Here is a 20949-nt window from a genome sequence, read left to right on the forward strand (position 1 = left end):
GACTGTTTTGCGCGTTTTGCACTTTTGCCTAAATAAAGTGTGCGCCTGTTCACAAATCTCTGCTCTCCTGCACACCTGACTTCGCTACCAGTACGCACACATCTGACACCACTTCATCATGTTATGTTTGAACACGGCATATTAAAATGTATCTTACATTTTTTTTGCACATTACATGTTTTGGTTCTTCTTTAAATTACTTTCAGCTTATAAAGGCGTCATAGTTCCTACATAAGCACTACATAAATGTGTTTCAAAGCACCTAAAGCCATATGTAATGCTTTATAAATTGTTTTTAAATGTGGCATAACTGTTTGACAATAGTCACCAATGTCAAATGTGTCATAACCCACTATGTCGAATATGATATGAACACGTTCTTTATAAAAGGTGACATGTTGTGATGAAGGATGGAACATGCTGTAACGTGAAGTCATGTTTGTCACATTAATCTCGTTCGCAGACACTTCTGCCCAAATGTGCGGAAGGTCTGATAGGCCAAACCATCAAATTTGGCCTTTGTTAGCCAATACAGAGTGTCGGGAGACGCATTACTCATTGGCTTAATCTACCAACCAATCATCTCCCACAACACCTTCCCCCATGTGTCATGTCTTCGCAATAAAGAGATTGTGTTTGTAACTCTTATTGGGATAGTTTTCCCCACAAGCATGACACACGTTGACCACACATTTTGAGGGTGTAGTCGTTCTTCTTCTCAGTGAAGCCATTAGCTAGCTAGCTATGTCGTTGCTAATTACTAGCTAGCTGGAAGGTAGGGCTTGTTTTATTTTCTCCCTTGAGGCCAGGGTGAATGGTTTCCAATAGATAGCACAGCCACAAAGTAAAAATTGGCTAATCTTAAAAATCTATGATAACAAAAATGTGCTTTTGGATTTAATTTAAAGTTAGGGTTAGGTATAAGGTTAGCAGTGTGGTTAGGGTTAAGGTTAGGGTTAGGTTTAAATTACAGTTTGAAGAAGATAAATTGTGGAAATGGCTGGGGTTTAACCATAATTATGAATTTGTGGTTGTGTTTACTAGTGACGACCAGGGGTAATATTTTTGCTAGCAAAGGACATAGCCTCATGAGAAACACTTTACTTAGTATGGTCACTCCCATAGATATCTGTCACTCCCACTAAGACCAACTTAAATTAGTTGATATCTCAAGCTTATATGTGCTGGGTGCGCAATAACAGTAAATATACATAAGGAAATTGAACAGAAGGACATTGAAAGTGGCTTTCTTCTGGAACCAGGTTGTGTGTTCCTCAGCACACAATCATGCACACAACAATATAAGGTGCCATACCGTGCGGTGCTGGGCCCAGTTAGGTATTTGACACATTCACCCACTCCCCCACTGAAAGATCAACCACAAAATGTTGGCACCATTGTAACAGGTTGTAATCAAGCCTTGGTCTCCAGCATTTGACCATAAGAGGAATACCTGGTGCGGTGGTCTCAGGTTGGATTAATCCAAATCGTCATGGCTCTGATACACACACAAACACATGCTTTGCAGGTCCATCAACCCATCTATCTACCTCTCACACCCTACAGTAACCTGTGGATCATGAGAACCTTCATAAATCAGCAGAATGTTTTTATTGACACTTTATGTAGTGTCCTGTAAAACTTAGTTTGAAGTGAAACACCTTCGTGTCAATCATAACACATCTATAAATGCCTTGTATCATAAGACGCTGTACTTTCTATAAAGTCAGACCCCTTTGGTCATTCATAAGACATACATAAATGCTTTACAGGGGTGCCCAGACATTAGTTACATAGGATCTACTTTTTCCACCCTCTACCTAACGCGGTCTACCCCCCCTGCCAATATTAAATAACATTTCACCTTAATGGTTGGATGATTTGCATTGCATGCTGTCAGCGAGCTTAGTATGGTCTTGGTTGTAGCTACTGATTGCTTGCTTCAAACAGGTGTCCAGGTGATCATCTGTTTGAGTGGACCGGTATTTTGACTTGCTGATCTTCATGTCTGAAAATGCTGACTCGCAAAGGTAGGTAGATCCAAAAAATGTTCCCCCGATGCCCTCAATTGATTTGGAGGTCGCTTTGCAGAGTCAAAATGTCACTCTTGATGGCTAATGTCTCCATGTGAAACTATGATGCAATTTTTGTTGCAATTTAGTCAACAGCAACTTCCACTCCAAACGGAAAGCACATAAATGTAGGCCTACCGTAGGCAACATGAGTCTCACTAGCGTTGAGTAATGTGCTGTTAAAAGTGGTGTAGGTCTTATTTATTTAAAAAGCATATTGAAGTTAGAAGCAATAGGATCTGAAGCAATAGCCTACCCATGTGTGGTCAACTATTTCAGCACCATTTTGCGCTACTCTGTGTCAAGCATGGGGACTGGTCTTGACAAATCAATGAGATTTTTATTTTCACTGAATCTCTGTTTGGGTATTGGTTAGACTACAATTAGGGTGTGGAAATGTTAGGATTATTTTGCTCTTACTGCAGTACTGTAGCCTACTCTCGACCGGTCACGTTGTACAGTGCCATTATGGGCTACTAGCAGGCCAATAGATACTTTGTGCAGGGCAATTGATCAGCATTAAAAACTTTGTGGATGGGGCCTCCCGAGTGGTACAGCGGTCTAAGACACTGCATTGCAGTGCAAACTGCGTTGCTACAGATGATGGTTCGATACCCGTGCCGGCTGTGACTGGGAGACCCATGAAGCGATGGTGGGCTTTTGGTTTCTCTCCCTCTAAAAACAGAAATAAATCATTCTAAATAACAAACTGACTTTATTTACAAATTAGTAAGAATGTCTCACCCCATGTTCAAGAAGGGCCTTTTTCTCGCTCACTTTCGGTTATTTGAAAACAAAATCCTCTCCAAAATATCGTTATTTTTTTAACAAAGCGATTATTATTATTATTATTAATTTAGAATGACATAAAAAACCCTTAGATATTCTCATAGATCAGATTTGACATAATGAAAAGTACCCCTTAGATATTAATTTAGAATCCTCCAATCCTCTAAGTGTAATTATTAGCGGAGAGTCACATCATTGAAAAAAATATATTTAGATAGGCCTATGGTAGGCAACATGACTCTCACTAGTGTTGAGTAATGTGCTGTTAAAAGTGGTGTAGGTCTTATTTATTTAAAAAGCATATTGAAGTTAGAAGCAATAGGATTTGAAGCAATAGCCTACTCATGTGTGGTCAACTATTTCAGCACCGTTTCACACTGCTCTTAGACAAGCATCTTGATAAATCAATTAGATTTTTATTTTCACTGAATCTCCATTTGGGTATTGGTTAGACTACAATTAGGGTGTGGAAATATTATGCTGTTAGTACTGTAGCCTACTCCCGACTGTCACATAGCGCCATATTTTCTTAACGGAGGGTTTCATTTTTGTTTTTTCTTGGGATAGAGACACCATGATATTAATTAATTAAGCTGCATTTCTTAAAATCAATCCCATATACTATGTTCTTACAAAAAAAGGTTTTAAATTCTCTAGTACAGCCAATATTGAAGACTATCAAATGCATCTCAAAGATGCCCTCTGGTGGTCAAACTAGCACAAACTATCATTAATGGCAATAATGGCTGACAATTACACAATGTGCCATAGAATTCTGCGGCAGCCCGCAAGGTGTGCTGCAGAATGACAATACTTTTACAGGAAGAACCACTGTACCAGGAAGTTTGAAAAAACATGCTAAGTGGGCAGGGAGCTTAAATTCATGAGCTCGACTTCACTGACAAGCTCTTTGAAATGCCTAAATCAATAAACTTGGATGCAATGAGGAGTGTTGCAGTAAATACATCTCTAGCAAATTTGGTGAAACACAAAGCAACTCAAACATTGAAATTGCATCAATGATGTGAAACATTTTATACACCCTCTGTTTGGCATGTGTCTTGTGATGCAATTCACAACAGCACAAATGAATGTGTTGACATGACAACTGCATCAGAGTTTAGAACAACCCTCCCCCCTTTTGTTCCATGCTGGCTGAAGACCTAGCTAGCCAGTAACAAAATAACACCAGACACAGACGAAAGGGGAAACATATAAGTATTGTTGCCATAGATAAATAGGATAAACTTTTAATTATATTTGCGGACACCCTACAGTCAAATTTTGGCACCAGTAGAGTAGCTACAGTATCTAGATATACAGTTCAGACACACGTATTCATTCAAGGGTTTTTCTTTATTTTTACTATTTTCTACATTGTAAAATATTAGTGACGACATCAAAACTATGAAATAACACATATGGAATCATGTAGTAACCAAAAAAGAGGCTACCCACATAAAAAATATACTATAGTATATGATGGTACAAATACTATAGTATTCAACGTAGTGTTTCTGTGGAATTTATTGTAGTATTCACTGTAGTGTTTTTTGCTGGCTGTAGTATAATGGGGTGGCAGGTAGCCTAGTGGTTGGAGCGTTGGGCCAATAACCGCAAGGTTGCTGGATCAAATCGCCAAGCTGCCAAGGTAAAAATCTGTTGTTCTGCCCCTGAACAAAGCAGTTAACCCACTGTTCCCTGTTAGGCTGTCATTATAATATAAGAATTTGTTCTTAACTGACTTGCATAGTTAAATAAAAAATAATATAGTATTTACAGTTAACTTAAACTGCACACTGTAAAGGGTTTGCTATGAACTTAACAGTATCTTACAGGCGGCTCAGAGGCGAGTAGAATTCTGTATTTCATATTACACCTACTGTAATATAAATGCGGTACCATGGTATAAAATGTCAATGCTACCGTAATCGGAATGAATGAATGGATGGATGGATGAAGGAAATTCATTGAAGGGTTTATATTTCACAGTATTTTACTGTAATTACAAGGGATTGGTGCAAGCATGTTGGCTGCTTGCAGCAGCATATTAATGAATATTTTAAATCACTTGCACTACTAAGGGCTAGCAAAGGCTTCCAACCTGGCAGCGACTACAGAGTAAACCAGACCAAAAGAACATCGTAAAATGCTTAACCGTTTTACAGTTCTATTCGATATACATACATTTTACCATAATGCACCATAATTTACAGTATGCTGCAGTAAAACATTTTAGTTTTTTACTGCTGATAATACCTGAAATATTGTATAAATTACAGTTTTCTGTTACAGTATATTGTATACTGTTGCAATTAATGTAGTGTTTTCACAGACAATACAGTGGAATTTACTATGGTGTTTGTGTTTTATTTCTTGGACATAGAGGTGGAGGTTTTATCCTTGAGAAAACCTACCAGAGAAATACGAAATGAGCACATTTTCCATATCAATCAGACTTTCTATAATCTGTGGGGAATACAAAATATGGTCTATTAATGGCATGTACAGTTGAAGTCGGAAGTTTACATACACTTAGGTTGGAGTCATTAAAACTCCACAAATGTCTTTCTTCTTTCAAACTATCGTTTTGGCAAGTCGGTTAGGACATCTACTTTGTGCATGACACAAGTAATATTTCCAACAATTGTTTACAGACAGATTATTTCACTTATAATTCACTGTATCACAATTCCAGTGGGTCAGAAGTTTACATACACTAAGTTGTGTAAGGAGTGCGTACTGGCGGCAGAGAAGTCAGACGCAGGAGAGCAAAAACTGTGTTTCCCACGGCGCAGTTTAATAATAAAAACCACCGGAAAACAGAACAATCATAAATGGGTACACAACCCGACGCACACCAGACGTAACGTGCACAAGCACTTACAATAAACAATACCCGGACAGGGCATGGGGGGAACAGAGGGTTAAATACACAACATGTAATTGATGGAATTGAAACCAGGTGTGTGGGAAGACAAGACAAAACAAATGGAAAATGAAAGGTGGATCGGCGATGGCTAGAACACCGGTGACGTCGACCCCCGAACGTCGCCCGAACAAGGAGAGCGACCGACTTCGGAGGAACTCGTGACAAGTTTACTGTATGTAAACAGCTTGGAAAATTCCAGAAAATTATGTCATGGCTTTAGAAGCTTCTTATATGCTAATTTACATCATTTGAGTCAATTGGAGGTGTACCTGTGGATGTATTTCAAGGCCTACCTTCAAACTCAGTGCCTCTTTGCTTGAAATCATGGGAAAATTTAAAGAAATCAACCAAGACCTCAGAAAAATAATTGTAGACTTCCACAAGTCTGGTTCATCCCTGGGAGCAATTTCCAAATGCCTGAAGGTACCAAGTTCATCTGTACAAACAACAGTACGCAAGTATAAACACCATGGGACCACACAGCAGTCATACCGCTCAGGAAGGAGACGCGTTCTGTCTCCTAGAGATGAACGTACTTTGGTGCGAAAAGTGCAAATCAATCCCAGAACAACAGCAAAGGACCTTGTGAAGATGCTGGAGGAAACAGGCACAAAAGTATCTATATCCACAGTAAAATGAGTCCTATATCGACATAACCTGAAAGGCCGCTCAGCAAGGAAGAAGCCGCTGCTCCAAAACCGCCATAAAAAAGCCAGACTACGGTTTGCAACCGCACATGGGGATGAAGATCGTACTTTTTGGAGAAATGTCCTGTTTGGCCATAATGACCATCGTTATGTTTGGAGGAAAAAGGGGGAGGCTTGCAAGCCGAAGAACACCATCCCAACCATGAAGCACGGGGTGGCAGAATCATTTTGTGGGGGTGCTTTGCTGCAGGAGGGACTGGTGCACTTCACAAAATAGATGGCATCATGAGGAAGCAACATTATGTGGATATATTGAAGCAACATCTCAAGACATCAGTCAGGAAGTTAAAGCTTGGTTGCAAATGGGTCTTCCAAATGGACAATGACCCCAAGCATACTTCCAAAGTTGTGGCAAAATGGCTTAAGGACAACAAAGTCAAGGTATTGGAGTGTCCATCACAAAGCCCTGACCTCAATCCCATAGACAATTTGTGGGCAGAACTTAAAAAGCATGTGCGAGCAAGGAGGCCTTCAAACTTGACTCAGTTACACCAGCTCTGTCAGGAGGAATGGGCCAAAATTCACCCAACTTATTGTGGGAAGCTTGTGGAAGCCTACCCAAAACGTTTGACCCAAGTTAAACAAGTTAAAGGCAGTGGTATCAAATACTAATTGAGTGTATGTAAACTTCAGACCCACTGGGAATGTGATGAAAGAAATAAAAGCTGAAATAAATCATTCTCTCTACTATTATACTGACATTTCACATTCTTATAATAAAGTGTTGATCCTACAGGGAATTTTTTACGAGGATTAAATATCAGGAATTGTGAAAAACTGAGTTTAAATGTATTTGGCTAAGGTGTATGTAAACTTCCGAATTCAACTGTATGTTTCTCATTTATGGGTGGCACAAATTGCGATATGGGGGAAGGGAATGGGCAGGGTATTTGCAAATTAAATACTGTAGTATTTACTATACTGTAGTTAAAAAAGTGTAGTGTTTTGCGGACTGTAGTGTTTTTGTCAATATTACTCTATTATTTACTATAGTGTTGTTAGCGGATAATGCTGTAGTATTTATTATAGTATTCTACAGTATAATACACCATTCTATAGTAAGTACTACACATGATTGAGGGATACTACAGTAAATACTATAGTATTCTATAGTGAACTGTAGTATTTTTTCATGTGGGCAGTACATCTCTTACCATTTATTTGTGTGCTGTGAACAATGGGAAGTCTTTAGGTGAAGAAACGTGTGTGATATATCACATGTGTGTGTGTGTGTTTATGTGCACGATAAAATCTACACATCTGACACAAGGAGTGAAGAGCAGAACTGCAGAGAACTATATCTCATGTCACACCAATCTGCTTGTCATCATCACTTTCCTCACCCCCAGAGCCCACCCAGACCCAGACCTAACACGCTCTCTGTGTTCTCCCCATCTGGAGGCCTCCTGTGAGGGGAGTGTCAGCTCAGCACAGCCCAGTCCAGCCCAACCCAACACAGCACAACAGCAGGGCTCAACACAGCCCAGCCAAGCTCAACATAGCACAACAGTAGAGATCAACACAGCCCAGCCATTGGCTGCAGTTATCCTGTGCATTAAAACATGAAGACACTTATTGAGAATCCGAGGTAAAATATATGCTGATGCCACAAAAAAAGAGACTTGACACAACATTTGGAGTCTGGAAGATATTGCCCCCCTCCCCCTAGAAACGACCAGAAGATCTTTACTTTATAGTGTGTTAAAAATGTGATTTCCTGCATTTTATATACACTAGGTGTACAAAACATTAGGAACCCTTTCCTAATATTGAGTTGCAGCCCCTTTTGCCCTCAGAACAGCCTCATTTCATCGAGGCATGTACTCTTACAATGTGTCGAAAGCGTTGGGATGCTGGCCCATGTTGACTCCAATGCGTCCCACAGTTGTGTCAAGTTTCAAGTTGGCTGGATGTCCTTTGGGTAGTGGATCTTGATACACACAAGAAACTGTTGAGCGTGAAAAACCCAGCAGCGGTGCAGTTCTTGACACACTCAAACCGGTGCGGCTGCCACCTGCTTCCTACCATACCCCATTCAACGGCACTTAAAGGGAATACTATACCATTTGTATGTCTCTGTGTTCAACATGATCTAAGTTACAGGTAGTTTCGTGAGCCAAAGCTAACTAGCATTAGCACAATGACTGGAAGTATATGGGTATCATTGCGCTAACGCTAGTTAGCATTGGCTCGCAGAACTACCTGTAACTTTCTTCAAACTGGACACAGAGACACAAAAAGGGTATCCACGAGTTCATCTGGGGAAGTACAGTAGATACAAGTAATCATTGCCAAATTCCCGGAGTGTCCCTTTAAATATTTTGTCTTGGCCATTCACCCTCTGAATGGCACACATACACAATCCATCTCTCAATTGTCTCAAGGCTTAAAAATCCTTCTTTAACCTGTCTCCTTCCCTTCATCTACACTGATTGAAGTGGGTTTAACATGTGACATCAATAAGGGATCATAGCTTTCACCTGGATTCACCTGGTCAGTCTATCTATTTCATGGTAAGAGCATGTGTTCCTAATGTCTTATACACTCAGAGTACATTTCCACACTATGGTGTTGGAATAGTACTGTGAAATTGTGAAAATTATGATAATGCACGTTTAGTGTAAGAGCTGCTTGAAAAGAATGTCTGAAATTTCAGCCTGTTTTGATGGGATGGAGTTTTGGCCTGCCTGGTGACATCACCAGGCAGTAAATAATAGACCAATACAAAAGAGAGTTCCAAATCGATCTGCCAATAAAAGTTACTTTTAAATTTTCCCCAGACCACTCACAGACAGTCCTAGCTAAATTATTTTTGAAATCCCCCTTGTTTCTAGGAAGCTCTACCTCTGCATGACTGCTAACAGTCACGGGTGAATCAACTTTTCCATGCAGTTCTGACTAGGTTTGGAATGTCTGTAAAAAGGGAGAGGGGGGAGAGAAAGAGTTAGCAAAGACAGAACTTCCCTAGACAGGGGAAAGAACAAGGGAGAAGAAGCATGATGACCAACATTAATCAGAACAAAAAGCCATAGTCCCTGTCACATTGTTCTCATAGGTTTCATAAACAGGCCTACATATTGCTATAGCCATCTAGTTGTTCAACAAGCTTTGGCATACCAAAACAAGAGAGGCCAGGGTTGGTCTTAGCTGAGAAAGAGGACTGTACACTCTGTACAGTACTATACTGGTTTGGTGAGAGAGTCAGTCTCAGCACTGGATGGCAGTGAGGCACAGCTGTACCTGTCATCAGAACACACCATCACACAGCTGCAGCATGTTTGGTGGTAACCACAGCTGTAACCGGACCTGCACTGTTTCAAAGCCTCCCTCGCCGCTCACTCAGGTCCCAAGGGGCAGAGTTACCACGGTTACCCCGCTCTGACCTCCTACGACCCCCTCTAGAGGTGAGCTTTCAAGGGACAGGAGGGTGTGCTGGGAGGAGGCGGTCGCATTACCTCATCATCAGGCACCCTCCAAATCCATGACCCAGAACTAGACCCCAAGTTCTGTTTGGCTTTCTTATTGGTATGCGCAAATTCTTCCTCTAGGTTCTAGAGTGCGGCCATTGTTCCGTATTACCCATTAAGCCTGGCATTACCTCTAAAGCCACTGGAGATGTGGGACTGAAAGCTCTCTCTTCTAGAGCACAGGCTCTTTTCTATTGCTTTACACTTGGGTGCCTTTATGCATTGAGGTCTTCTGGATTGTGCAAACACAGCTGCAGGCAGTGTGGTGGGGGAGGCGGGGGCGGTGGTACACAGTTACTCCCTGCCTTACCTGGATGGTAACACCCCTCGGATTAGACTGAATTTAGTAAGATCTCCCTTACGGGCTTTGGATTCTCAGGTTAACTGTAGTTTTTAACACTTAGGGCAGTCACTCACTGCAGGAACCAACTCTTTCCGGAGAGAATGGATGTGATTTCATGTGTCTATAAAGCTATAGATATTTAGGCCTAAATGCTTAAAGGAAAAATCCACCCCAAAACTATCTTTTGGTATTTTTTTAATAAGTCCACTGTTTTTCGCATCATCATGATAATGTGGCAAGTGACACTTTGCTTCTTTAAAGTCCAATACCTTGAAAACTTGAGTGCTGACATGGAAAACAATGTGGGACTGTGAAACCAAAAAACAAAACATTGTTTTTGAGTGGAGTCTTCCTTTAAGTTAAGGTACTGTAGCAGTTAAGAGTTATATGCTGTTTTACTATCTAAATACTGTCATTTCATTCTCCATTAAACAACCGATAGCATTCATCACTCTACACTAAGGGTGTGTGTGCTGACTGGTCATTCAACATGAAGCGTTGCAGCCTGAGGAGCTCTGACAGGACACAGTACAGTAGGAAAAAAGGGCTCCAAAAGGGTTCTTTGTGGAAGGATAGGGTTCTACCAAGAATTGTTTTGATCAGAATAACCCTTTTTGGAAGACAAGGGTTCTTTGTAAGGCAAAGGGTTCTACCTAAAACCTTTAATAACCATTTAGAACCCATAGCGGCCGTCAACAGCCTTTTTTTATATTGCTATAGCAGCCACGAACTGCCTTGTTTTTCTAACAATAATATCTGTATCAATATCACAAAATTAACTTGCGAACAACCTGTTGTCCTATTCGCGTGGCTGTTGTCATCAACCAGAAATCGGAAAGAGGGTAGGCTGTCATTTGACTTTTAAAGTTAAAAATCACTTAATGAAACTACTTTTCACTGTGGAAGAGGCTGTATCTATGTTGGTTGGTGATACGGATTCACGATGACATCGAGGTGAGTGAAATAAGTCAACAGCAGATATATGTTTGGCGTTGACGATGTTTGATGCAATTCATGAGGAAAATGTCCCAGCTTCATAACTAATCAGCTAACATTGGCACACTCTGTCATTAGTCTGTCAGGCAGGAAAGCGACAGTTGGGAGACGACATTCTGCTTCGCTCGCGACGCTGTCAATTTCTCGTCTCACTCCCTCCCTACAAAGACAACCAGCTAACTATGCCCATCGAAATAGATTCATCATTATTCTAAACCTGTTCTGCTAAATTGCACATAGTGTCATCTTTGTAATCTTTTACTTTCGACATCCTAAATAAATAAACAATAGTTGATGGTGTGTTGAATCTGTAAACCGTTGTGCCACATAATTTGACTTCTTACCATCCATGAAAAGTCATCTGACTATGGGTCTTGAAGTGTGTGTATAGCCTTTATGGTTATAATCTGACCCATCTATGAACATATTCATGAATGTCTTTTTGTGTACTCTATCCTGTCTGATTATCCATCAGTATGACATACATAGTATGCACACCATGAACTGAAAAAAAATCTGGCCACTAAGGGCTTCATAAAATATTTTTTTATGGAAACGCCATATGAGGTGATAATTAAGAAGAGAGTATGTGTATGGTTGAGAACAAGAGAGGAAGGAAGAGAGAGACTGTGTGAGAGGGAGAGAGAGATGATGTTCCTGACCACAATTATATGCTATTTGTTGCCCCTCTATCTCTCTCTCTCTCTCTCAAGTGTTGGCTAACTAGCTAGCTAATTGCAAAGCCATATATGGCTCTGGCTAACTGTAGCTAGCTAGTAAACATAGCTAGCTAGGTAGCAAACTTTAGCTGGCGTTTCTGTTAGGCCTACCAACTAAGCTAGCTAGTGAACTAGTTACCATAGCACATTCTACAGAATAGACTTTCCATGCAATCTGTTGAGTTTTGTTTGGAATAGCTAGCATGCTAGCTAGTTTTCTAACCTTGACTAGCTAGCTAGCTAAGTTACATAACCTAAAGCTGTCAAATAGCTATGCTATGGTTGCTACTCGCTAGCTAACTAAACTCAGCAAAAAAAGAAACGTCCCTTTTTCAGGACCCTGTTTTTCAAAGATAATTTGTAAAAATCCAAATAGCTTCACATATCTTCATTGTAAAGGGTTTAAACACTGTTTCCCATGCTTGTTCAATGAACCATAAACAATTAATGAACATGCACCTGTGGAACAGTCGTTAAGACACTAACAGCTTACAGACAGTAGGCAATTAAGGTCAAAGTTCTGAAAACTTAGGACACTAAAGAGGCCTTTCTACTCACTCTGAAAAACACCAAAAGAAAGATGCCCAGGGACCCTGCTCATCTGTGTGAACGTGCCTTAGCCATGCTGCAAGGAGGCATGAGGACTGCAGATGTGCCCAGGGCAATATATTTAAATGTCCTTACTGTGAGACTCCTAAGACAGCGCTACAGGGAGACAGGACGGACAGCTGATCATCCTCGCAGTGGCAGACCATGTGTAACAACACCTGCACAGGATCGGTACATCCGAACATCACACCTGCGGGACAGTTACAGGATGGCAACAACAACTGCCCGAGTTACACCAGGAACACACAATCCCTTCATCAGTGCTCAGACTGTCCGCAGTAGGCTGAGAGAAGCTGGACTGAGGGCTTCTAGGCCTGTTGTAAGGCAGGCACCCTGATGAAGACAGCTTGTCTGTCGAAATGTTGGACATAAATATTTTTGCATCTGAGCTCCTAGAGTGTGCGGCTCTCCTTTATTAGTGAGGCAGGTCCTCACCAGACATCACCGGCAACAACATATCCTATGGGCACAAACCCACCGTCACTGGACCAGACAGGACTGGAAAAAAGTGCTCTTCACTAACGAGTCGCGGTTTTGTCTCACCAGGGGTGATGGTTGGATTCGCGTTTATCGTCGAAGGAATGAGCGTTACACCGAGGCCTGTACTCTGGAGCGGGATCGATTTGGAGGTGGAGGGTCCGTCATAGTCTGGGGCTGTGTGTCACAGCATCATCGGACTGAGCTTGTTGTCATTGCAGGCAATCTCAACGCTGTGCGTTACAGGGAAGACATCCTCCTCCATCATGTGGTACCCTTCCTGCAGTCTCATCCTGACATGACCTTCCAGCATGACAATGCCACCAGCCATACTGCTCATTCTGTGCGTGATTTCCTGCAAGACAGGAATGTCAGTGTTTTGCCATGGCCAGCAAAGAGCCTGGATCTCAATCCCATTGAGCACGTCTGGGACCTGTTGGATCGGAGGGTGAGGGCTAGGGCCATTCCCCCCAGAAATGTCCGGGAACTTGCAGGTGCCTTGGTGGAAGAGTGGAGTAACATCTCACAGCAAGAACTGGCAAATCTGGTGCAGTCCATGTGGAGGAGATGCACTGCAGTACTTAATACAGCTGATGGCCACACCAGATACTGATTGCTACTTTTGATTTTGACCCCTCCTTTGTTCAGGGACACATTATTCCATTTCTTTTAGTCACATCTGTGGAACTTGTTCAGTTTATGTGTCAGTTGTTGAATCTTGTTATTTTCATACAAATATTTACACATGTTAAGTTTGCTGAAAATAAACGAAGTTGATAGTGAGAGGACATTTCTTTTTTTGCTGAGTTTAGATAGCTAGTTGGGCGCACCTATGTGTGAAGCCAGCAACAATAACGATAATCCACTACAGTGGAATTTACGATTTGCCTTCATATTAAAAGTCCCACATTGAAAGTGATGCAAACTTAGCTCAACCAGCATGTTAACATTAACTAGCTACGTGTGTCAATACACACTATGAGTAACATTAGTTCCTTTTCAATGCAGCTAAACACTAACTAACTTATTAGTGTAAGCACAGATAGAACAATGTCCCAGATGTTTCACCGGAAGTATAAATGTGATGCATTTGGTTGGAGTTTCCTCTCCACAATTTATTACTGAGATGGTTGTTCCAGTTTAGGTGATTGAGGTTGTATCAATATTCAATCTTCCTGCCCTGGTAGTCATTCTAAATGCAGGTTGCGGGTGATTAACAACACCCTGGTTTGATTCCAGGCTGTTTCACAGACGGCCGTGATTGGGAGTCCCATAGGGCGGCAGACAATTGGTCCCGGTTTGGCCGGTGAAGGCCGTCATTGTAAATACGATTTTGTTCTTAACTGACTTGCCTAGTTAAATAAAGGTTCAAAAAAATAGGAATTACTCATCACTTTGCAAACCAGCATAACGTGACCTGCAAGCCGGATGTGGCCTGTAAACTAGGCCTTCAAAGGCCGTATGATATGCACTTACTGTACAAACCATTAGGAACACCTTCTTGACATTGAGTTACATCCCTTTTGCCGTCAGAACAGCCTAATTTCATCAGAGCATGGACTCTACGAGGTCTCAAAAGCATTCCAACGGGATGCAGTTGTGTCAAGTTGACTGGATGTCTTTTGGGTGGACCATTCTTGATACACACGGGAAACTGTGTGCATGAAAAACCCAGTAGCATTGCAGTTCTTGACACACTCAAACCAGTGCGCCTGGCACCTACTAACATACCCTGTTCAAAGTCACTTAAAACTTTTGTCTTGCCCATTCACCCTCTGAATGGCACATATACACAATCCATGTTTCAATTGTCTCAAGGCTTAAAAATCCTTCCTTAACCTGTCTCCTCCCCTTCATCTATACTGATTGAAGTGGACTTAACAAGTGACATCAATAAGGGATCATAGAGTTCACCGGGATTCACCTGGTCAGTCTGTGTCATGGAAAGAGTAGGTGTTCCTAATTTTTGGTACGCTCAGTGTATGTATTGTATTGTCATAAAAAATTACATTTTAATGGCTAATAAGGCTGGACGAACCATTCATAGAGTGTTTTAGGAAGAACCCCCCAAAGATAAAAGGGTTCTCAGTAGATCCTTTCATAGAGGATTCTAGGTAGAACAATATACATGGGTTTCTTTGAACCCTCTGTAAAGGGTTCAACCCCGACCCAAAACGGGTTCCCCTGTGGGGACAAACCGAAGAACCCTGTATGGTTCTACTTAGCACCTTTTTTTCTAAGATTTAGGCTGAGCGGTAGGAGCTGATCCTCCCTGTACAGCTCCACACACATCAGACCTGTCACCTCAGCCACGGTCGTGTCTATAACCGGGATAATGCCCCCCGCGATCAGCTTATTCTGTGGATGAGAGGGGAGAGAAACTGTCAGTCTGAGAGAGTGTGTGTGTGTTTGTGCGTTCTTGGATGTCTCCTAGGAGAACAAAAAAGAAAGGACAGGGGGAGTAAAGGTGATGTGATCTATAAACAAGATCAAACATGCATTAGCTCCAGTATGACTGGGCTGAAACGTGTCCCCCGTCTTTAAGGTTTCCGCATGCTTCAGTTCAGTTTGGCTGGCACCTAGCTAGGCGAACCGAACGAGTGTGCTCACATACTCCCTAAAAAGACCTTCGCTTGAAAAACAAGAAAAAAGCAGAAATAGTACTGCTTGTCCATTTTTGAGAGGCCAGATCCAGTATACACTTCCTCAAAGTCCTCAAGTGAAAAAATGTGCCTGAAAATGATTCATCTGTCATTGAATTACAACAAGCACGTCATTGAAGAATCCCTAGTGTTGACCAATCACTGACGAAGGGGCATAGACTTCGGCTACCGACGTCGGCTTGCCTCAAGAAAAAATGTTGTTTGCCCAAACAGCAGAAAACCCCCAAAATGAACGAAAATGTAGTCATAATATATGCACAAACTGTTCCGAACTGTTTCGGGCTGGGAAGCATGCAGACACCTTTACCCTTTACCTACTCTTACCCTTTACACCTTTACCCCCCCACCCCATTTGTCTGGGTGTCTGTGTGTGCAGGGCCCAGCTCAGGTAACCCATCCCAGGGGACAACAGGTAAAGTGATTAGTTTGGCCTCAGGAACAAAAGTGAGTGGGCCGTCTTTCCTCTTTTAAAGCTCGCTTGGTGGCTTCAGGGCAGGTGAGAGCAGAAATAGAAAGCGCAGCCACTAGGCCAGAGGGGGATGGGGAAGAGTGTAGGGGTGTGTTTGCGTGTGTGTGTGTGAGGGGGTGGAGAGCGTTGCCGTTAACTCTCAGTTTCTCTCAGTAGTGTCGTTGTGATAAGGGAAAATAAGGAAGATATCAAAAGACCCTAATGAGATTGCTGTGTTTTCTTTGAGGGAACATCTGCCACAGGAGGGACATCCTTTAAAAGAGGAGACAAATGGAGAAACATTGTGACATACATTACATCAACAGCTGTGAGATGAAGATAAGATGAGAACAAAGGACTCCAGGAACAGAATCCTTCACAGCACATCCCTGTCTAAACTATGTTAGCCATATTAAAGCCGAATGAGTCAATGCCATGATGCCACGGGTCATCTGCGTTGAGCTCTGAGGCCTTTGTCTTTGTGTCTGTCACTTGAATTACACTAATACATGACTTATTCACCCCTCTGCGATGGAAATCAGATTTACCCTGTGAGCGATACTATCTATGAGCTCATGCCTCAGCCAGCACAGCTGAACAATGCCTGGTGAGGCAAAAGTCAATCAGGAACAGCTGGAGGGGTCGTGAGGTAGTCACATCTGGCAACCCGATGCTGTGGAATCCGCTTCCACGCATTCCAGGCATCTGCAACATGACCTGGCCAGGTAGTAGGGGTAGAGAGGATGATGAGGCGGAGGAAGAAGAGCATGGCCGTTTTGATGGTCTCACTCCAATCAAAGATGACATCTGATACACACCTGACTCACCTCATCCACCTTACTCACATCTCCTGACAACATTCAAAACAGTCATCTACACCACATGCCTCTAAACCTCATTTTAATGTCTAGAGAGTGCTAGATAAGGAGTGGGAGAGAAGAAGAGAGAGAGAGAGTGGGGGTAAAGAGAAAGAAAGGAAAGAGACAGTGAATAGCTGCACAATGGAAGTGTTACAGAGGAACTGTTGCCCTCAGGGCTGTGTGAGTGTGCCACTTCAAAGGGCTGGGTGACATGGTGATGGTAAACCATGTGAGATAGGGAGTGGGGGGACACTGCAGACAGGGATCCTTAGTGACTAAAACACCCTACAGCCTAACAAACAGAGCTGGAGTTCCTCACACTGCTGACTATTCATTCACCAGGCTGTTTTTAACAGGATGTGCACTCTCTAAAACGCTCCCCCTTGCAGTGGTAGTGCAAAAGAAAGGCCCCAGAACACAGGATAGCCCTGTTTCCTAGACACCCTGTTAAGGACTGGTACAGACAAGGTTCATAGAGGACCCAAAGATGAAACTGCCATTTTGTGGCCCCATGTAGAGTTTAGCGTGGCCCCCTCCCAGGGGCCAGCCGCCAATGTGTCTGTGGCCCCTAGCATTATGCAGCGTGAGCAGTGGAGATATGCCGAGCATGGTACTGCGGTTTTACTACCTTCTCAAAGTCAATGGAGTGCATCTGCAGGGCTGAGCTGTTCACAGGAGGAGAGGACAGCTCCTTCTGCAACTCCTCCAGTCGCCATTTGTCTGGTCAAATTGAAAAGAAAAAGTGAGTAACACATGAAGCCTGAAAAAACAGGCATATAAAACATCATACAGTACATTTATACATTTATACTGAACAAAAATATAAACGCAACATGTAAAGTGTTGGTCCCATGTTTCATGAGATGAAATAAAAGATCCCAGAAATGTTCCACACAAACAAAATATTTATTTCTCTAAATCTTTTGCCACAAATTTGTTTGAATCCTTGTTAGTGAGCGTTTCTCCTTTGTCAAGATAATCTATCCAACTGACAGGTGTGGCATAACAAGAAGCTGATTAAACAGCATGATCATTACACAGGTGCACCTTGTGCTGGGGACAGTAAAAGGCCACCTTAAAATGTGCAGTTTTGTCACACAACACAAGCCACAGATGTCTCAAGTTTTGAGGGTGCGTGCAATTGGCATGCTGACTACAGGAATGTCCACCAGAGCTGTTGCCAGATAATTGAATGCTAATTTCTCTACCATAAGCTTCCTCTAATGCCGTTTTAGAGAATTTGGCAGTACATTGGCAGTACATTCAACCGGCCTCACAACCTCATACCACGTGGAATCACGCCAGCCCAGGACCTCCACATCTGGCTTCTTCACCTGCAGGATCATCTGAGACCAGCCACCCGGACAGCTGATGAAACTGAGAAGTATTTATGTCTGGAATAAGGCCCAAATAAATCCTTTTTGCACAACCAAAGAATTTCTACACAAACTGTCAGAAACAATCTTAGGGAAGCTCATCTGCATGCTCGTCATCCTCACCAGGGTCTTGAACTGACTGCAGTCCAGCATCTTAACAATTTGAATGCACAGAGGTACCGTGACAAGATCCTGAGGCCCGTTGTCGTGCCATTCATCCGCCGCCATCACCTCATGTTTCAGCATGATAATGCACGGCCCCATGTCGCAAGGATCTGTACACAATACCTGGAAGCTGAAAATGTCCCAGTTCTTCGATGGCCCGCATACTCACCAGACATGTCACCCATTGAGCATTTTTGGAATGCTCTGGATTGACGTCTATGACAGCGTGTTCCAGTTACCGCCAATATCCAGCAACCTTTGAAGAGGAGTGGGACAACAAGCAACAGCCTAGTCAACCTTATGCGAAGGTGATGTGTCACGCTGCATGAGGCAAATAGTGGGCACACCAGATACTGACTGGTTTTCTGATCTACGCCCCTAAAAAAAAAATCTGGTATCTGTGTCCAACAGATGCATACATAGATTAGGGCCTAATGAATTCATTTAAATTCACTGATTTCCTTATATGAACTGTAACTCAGTAAAATATGATGTTGCATGTTGCGGTTATATTTTTGTTCAGTGTATGAAGGCGAGTTTACTCACCCAAACTTCCACTCTCCCTCTCCATCTCCTTACCGGTGTGGTGGAGATGGATCTTGACAGTAGACCTGGGGGTGAAAGCAGATACATGGACCCTCTCTAGGACGCTCTTAATGGCAAAGATTGTGTATCCACAATCCCATAGATCGGCCCATAGATCGGCCCATAGAGGTTGGCAGCTGCCACCACACAGTCCAAATGGGTGGACTACACCCCCCCCCCCCCCCACACCTCAGCATTCAGAAGCAGACCTGCTGAGTTAGAATACATCATTCTGTTACACATATGTTACTCAAACAAAATCCATAAATCCACAAGTTATTTCTTATCCTTTCCTGCCAGTTGACGTGGGGAGCAAAGGTTGTGGAAAATGTTCACATCGGACAGGATGTTCCTCATGGAATATGGCAACCACATGATGACTGGGCTGTATGAGCCATGAGCAGAGTCACCCGGTAGTGACCAAAGGAAAAAACCTTTTGAAATAATCGCAAGTTTAAAAACTCCCATCGGTAACCAACAAAACCCTTGTGATTCTTTTCATGTAGATTTCAAAAGTCATGTCTACCATTGAATACATCAGAGAACTGTGAAATATTCATTGGGTGGTTCCATTGACTTACAACTGATATTAAATGGCAGTTAAAAGGACATGAATAGGCTCTATACTTTAGAAGCAGTCAGTAGACTGATTTCCATTGACCCAGGTTTATTAGACAAAAGCAACTGCGACGTGTGCAATAGAAACGGCAGCTAAAGGAGACATGTTCTAAAGATCGAGAGCATTTTTATCTGTTCGACAGGTGTAGATTTTCGTTTGTTGATCTTTCTTTATTGCAGCAAATCGAGACCTTGGGACTAGAAGGTTCTATCTGACATTTTTGTTAAAAATTAGTTCTACATATGTTTGTGGAGTTACGTTTTTGAAAAAGTACATTTTAAATGAATAAATGTAAAAAACTAGAGAGTTCTACCTGCATAAACCCATTTAAACTTGACGCTATAAAATTCTATCTGCATTCCAATCACAAGCCTGAACCAACACAGACGGACCAATCAGAACACATATCTTTGCCATCTCCCTCTAAGTATGGTCAAGGCTAGTCTAGCCAGCAATAATGGCACGCAAGCAAAAAACAACACTGTCAGAAATCTTAAAGTAAATGATGTTGTCACATTGTTGCTCAGCAATGACAGTAGTTTGTCTGATGATTATAATATATGTATTAATGTATTTTATGATGTGTTCTGACTATATCTTGCTAAAATAGTGTTATTCTATCATTTATGCTACAGTTTTCTTAAAAGCTGAGCATGTTTAATTCAGAAATGTTAGATAGAACCACCTATCTATGATTGCACCCTCCTAAATAAACTGATTTACAAATATTTCAGGATTTTGATACTCTGCACTTTAGGTACCTTTAAGGTGAGGTATGTAATGGGTTATGAAGATGAATTCCCTACAAAACAGTTCTGAGATCTGGGATGTGAAAACATTGACACTCAATATCTTAGAACAATTTTTTGTGGCAATAGTGCTGTATAGTCCCAAGGTAATGAAATGACGATAAAAACTGTGTTTCTTTTTATAAATGATTATTGCCAAATAATGTTGAAGGTATGCTGTACACGTGATGTCATCACGTAACTCTAAAACCACACTCCAATTCTAAATGCCTACTGCTTGCTAAGTGTTTCTTTGCAGGACAAGGAATGTCCTGACTTTCAAGAATACCTGAATTCCTTTGCCTTGCTTTTCTGGTTGGCTGGCAAAGGTTCA

At 42.0% G+C, this 20949-nt stretch overlaps 1 long non-coding RNA gene across 1 annotated transcript in view; it reads right to left on the bottom strand.

Annotated features, from left to right (window-relative positions):
* LOC139535477 (uncharacterized) overlaps positions 1-2225 on the bottom strand; it is a 36903-nt gene extending 34678 nt beyond the window's left edge. The window contains exon 1 of the long non-coding RNA XR_011667137.1: positions 1865-2225. This is a non-coding gene — a long non-coding RNA (uncharacterized lncRNA). The remainder of the gene's footprint in view (positions 1-1864) is intronic.
* Between the last annotated feature and the right edge of the window lie 18724 nt (positions 2226-20949).

The sequence above is a fragment of the Salvelinus alpinus genome, chromosome 12 (assembly GCF_045679555.1).
Source record: "Salvelinus alpinus chromosome 12, SLU_Salpinus.1, whole genome shotgun sequence".
In the NCBI taxonomy this organism is placed as follows: domain Eukaryota; kingdom Metazoa; phylum Chordata; class Actinopteri; order Salmoniformes; family Salmonidae; genus Salvelinus; species Salvelinus alpinus.